This window comes from Mus caroli, chromosome 17 (genome assembly GCF_900094665.2).
Source record: "Mus caroli chromosome 17, CAROLI_EIJ_v1.1, whole genome shotgun sequence".
Classification (NCBI taxonomy): domain Eukaryota; kingdom Metazoa; phylum Chordata; class Mammalia; order Rodentia; family Muridae; genus Mus; species Mus caroli.
The window spans coordinates 50,638,454-50,642,855 of NC_034586.1; the positions used below are offsets into that span (position 1 = coordinate 50,638,454).

At 42.6% G+C, this 4,402-nt stretch overlaps 1 pseudogene; it reads left to right on the plus strand.

Annotated features, from left to right (window-relative positions):
* Positions 1-138: 138 nt before the first annotated feature.
* On the plus strand, positions 139-1,202 carry LOC110312277 (annotated as a pseudogene).
* The last annotated feature ends 3,200 nt before the right edge of the window (positions 1,203-4,402 follow it).

Sequence of the window (4,402 nt, forward strand, 5' to 3'; positions counted from 1 at the left end):
GGGAATGCCAGGGCCAAAAGAATGGGAATGGGTGGGTAGGGAAGTGGGGGGCGCTATGGGGGACTTTTGGGATAGTATTGGAAATGTAATTGAGGAAATTATGTAATAAAAATATTAAAAAAAAAAAAAAGATAGTAAATGCATGTCTTTGTGTTCATATTACTTTTCTGGTTCTGTGATGAAGTTATCAAGATCAAAAGCAACTTGGGATTGAAATGCCCCTATGAAATGGCTGTGGGACTAGCTGCCCTCGTTCTGCAAGCGAAGCTAGGAGAGTGTGAGGTCCCAGAACACACATCTGAGCTTGTGTCTGAGTTTGGCTCATCCCAAATCAGACAGAAGCCATGGAGTTCGATATCTTCCAGAGATGTAAAGAGTACAGGGAAAGAGCCCTGCCCAGGCAGAACTCTCCTATCTGAACAAAGCGAAGTGGCTGGAAATGTATGGGGTGGACATGCATGTTGTCAGTGGAAGAGATGGCTGTGAATATTCCCTCGGACTGACCCCGACAGGCATATTAATCTTAGAAGGAACTAACAAAATATGCTTATTCTATTGGCCTAAGATCACCAAAATGGACTTTAAAAAAGAGCAAACTGACCTTCGTAGTAGTGGAAGATGATGACCAGGGGCATGAGCAAGAGCACTCCTTCGTGTTTAGGCTGGACAGTGCGCATACCTGCAAGTACTTGTGGAAGTGTGCAGTGGAGCACCGTGCCTTCTAATGTCTGCGCACACCCATCAACAGCAAGTCCTCCAGATCTGACTTCATCCGGCTGGGTTCCCACTTCCAGTTCAGTGGATAGTCAGAATATCAAGCTACACATGGCTCCCGATTGCGAAGAACCTTTGAGAAGAAGCCTAGCAAACGTTACCCATCCCGGCGACATTCCACATTCAAAGCCAGCAACCCAGTTATTGCTGCTCAGCTCTGCTCTAAAACAAATCTTGAAATCCATAATTACCAGCCTCAGTACCTTCGCGACGTCCACCCCAGCCAGCCTCGGTGGCGCCCTCACTCTCCAAATGTCAGTAACCATTCCATCTGCAAGTAAAACAAGCCATGTTTTCAGGATGACAGGCCACACTGGAAAGCCTCAGCCAGTGGAGATGGCAGCCACTATGTTCAGGACCAGAACCAGAGGTATTTAGGAGGGGCGTACAATGTCATGTACCGGGACAAACTCATGACCGCACTTTGAAAGACTGAAGCCTCCTCTGGTCACCACCATGGTGCCTTTGCATTCCATGAGAAGCGTCATGGCATCACATGAATGTTTTGTACAAGTGTCATTAGTGCTTTTCGTGTCCCTGTAAACATTTGAAACCACGATTTACTGTGGACTGCGTTCTCAATAATGAAGGTAGCTAAAGGCTCAGGAATCATTTTGATATGCTGATTTTAAAACTGAAGTCAAAGTCTCAACCATCATGCTGTGTACCTGATAGTTTTGTCATTTAACCAGTGGGGCCACATAAAGCAAACAAAACCAAACAAAACCAGAAGCTTGGGGACATAGCTTAGCACATAGTACTGTTGTAGGAGTGGAAATCGACAGGGAACAGCCACCCTTGCCACGTGACCTTAGCTAGCTCATTCCCCTTTCTTTGGTTTCATTTCCTCCCTGAAAAGAATGGGCTGGGCTAAGTGATCTCCAAGGTCCTTTCTATTCTGTGATCTATTAAGATTTCACTTCTCATTTGGGGTGAGAGCATGCATTCCAGACTAACTCCCCATAAGGATGACTATAATACCCCTTCTGTAGCAGAAGCTCAATAAAGATTATAAAACTCATTAGATATTCCATCAATACAGGGGGGCTTGGAATTTTTCATCTGTAAGTGGGTTAGCCCATGTGGAATTGAGCCTCAATGCTGATCATCAGTTGCATAGCATGTTTCACTAGAATTTTCTTCTCAAACATAAGGATGATTTGTAGTGCCTCAGTGACTGGTGCTGCTAACCTGTGTGATTTCAGAAGACACCATTGTGACTGCTGTCAGAGTAAAGGCTGGATTCCATCCTAGCCTTAACTCCTTTGAATAGCAGCATGCAGTTGAGAAGAAGTTGGGGCGCACAGGAGAGACTGCCAGGTTTCTGCAGGTCGTGCCAAAGCATTGTGTTGCACAGAGGTGTGCATATGCCCTCCTCCTCTGTAGGACCCCAAAGCAACATGTCTTTTAGGGTGAAACTTGTACCAAAGTATTTATTTACCCCAATTCAAGTAGCGCCTCTAACCTTGTTATGTCTTCATAGGCAGTACCAGGATGCTCTTCCATTTGTTTTTCTGTGCAATCAGGTTTGTGTCACTTTGATACGTGTTATTATAATTTGGTTCCTTTTAAACCCTTTGGCATGTGTTAATAACATCTTCTCTTGCTAAAACCTGGCCCTTTTTGTTCTATGAAAGTCTCTTGAGGAGGAGGGAATCAATCCTCTGTACACTTTCACAGAGGAGTAGACCACCTCCTATAACCTCCCCACAAGATGAGTTTTTACAGGGATGTTCCATTTCAGCAGGTGTTCTGATCCCCAGTGTATGTACTGCATCTGAATAAATGTGTTCTGGATCTCTTCATTTAAAAAAAAAAGCAACTTTGGCAGGGGTGGGTTTTTGTTTGCTCTTTGCTTACAGTTGTTGATTATGAAGAGACGTCAATGCAGGAACCTGGAGGCATGAATTAAAGCAGAGGCCATGAAGAATATCTCCTTAATGTCCAGCTCTACCTGGCTTGTGTTATATAAGATAACTTTCTTATATAACACAGAATGTCCTAGCCAATCATGTCCCAGCCAACAGAGGGATGACGCCAACCACATGAAGCATTAATCATTAAAATGCATGTACAGACTTTCTTTGGGCCAAGCTGATGCAAGAAATATATCAATTGATATTCCCTCCTCCCAGATGACTCAATCAAATGGACAAAAACCAAAAATCAAAATAACAAACAAAAAACCTGTCCCTCTTTAGTGAGTAAATTCTAGACTTTAGTTTACAATGTGGGTAAGTATGGTTGGAGATAGCCCAGCTAGACAGTCTTTAACCCACCTCAGGATCACAAAGTGGCCAGTGTGGTGTACTTTTAGCAAGACATCATTGGCAGGGTAGGCAGGATATACTATAATAACTTCTTTGGGTCTGTGGCATGAAGATTATATTTAGTGTCTGTAAAGAATCCAGAAGAGCAAACATCACCATATATTCGGGTGTCTTCCCTGCCTGCTCCTTGTGACCCAGGGCTTGGCATTGTGACTTATTTTTCCTGAGATCATCTTTCCTTTCTGAGGCTTTCGCAGGAGAACATCTTCATCTGGCAAATGGAGGGTAAATTCTTGGAGAATGTTTATCCCCATCGTGTGACTAGGCCTATCATCGAAGAGAAGCACTTTCTACTAGATTCTTTACTAGATACTGACTCCAGTGGATAAAAGACTTCAAAGTAAAAGTAGGTACACTGTACCAGATAGAAGAGAGCCTGGGGGAATAGCCTGGAAGTCATTGGTACTGGAAGAGACTTTCTGAACAGAATACCAATAGCGCAGGTACCAAGATTAACAATTAATGAATGGGACCTCAAGAAACTGAAACCCTCTCTAACGGAAAGCACACTATCATTTGAATAAAGGAGCAACCTATTGAATGGGAAAAGATTTTTTTCCCAAACCATATCTAATTGAAGACATATACAAAATATAAAGAGAATTCAGAGAACTAGATACCAAAACCATATAATCCCCTTAAAAATGAGATATGAACAGTGAATTCTTTTTTTTTTATTTTAACATGTTATTTTTATTGATAATTTGGAAGTTTCACATTAGGCACCCTGACCACATTCACTTCCCAGTACTCCCAGGTCCACGCCCCGCCCCCCTACACACACACACACACACACACACACACACACACACACACACACTTTGTAAACTAAAGAAGATGGGAAAAAAAAAACTAAGTTCAATTTGTATTGCCTATATACTTACTAAAGCATAGTCAAACCCCCAGGGGGCAGATCCATAAAAAAAAACCAACAACAAACAAACAAACAAAAAAAACCCGAGTCCTTCCCCATCCCTGCCCTTGCCAGAAACCATCAATTGTGGAGAGCCACACTTCAGCATACCTAAGATGGCTTCCTGTATAGATTCTCTCTCTCTCTCTCTCTCTCTCTCTCTCTCTTTCTCTCCACTTTCTTTCTTTCTTTCTTTCTTTCTTTCTTTCTTTCTTTCTTTCTTTCTTTCTTTCTTTCTTTCTTTCTTTCTTTCTTTCTTCTTTTTTTAATTAGAAATTTTCTTCATTTACATTTCAAATGCTATCCTGAAAGTCCCCTATACCCTCCCTCTGCCCTGCTCCCCAAACCACCCACTCCTGCTTCCTGGCCTTGGCATCCCCCTGTA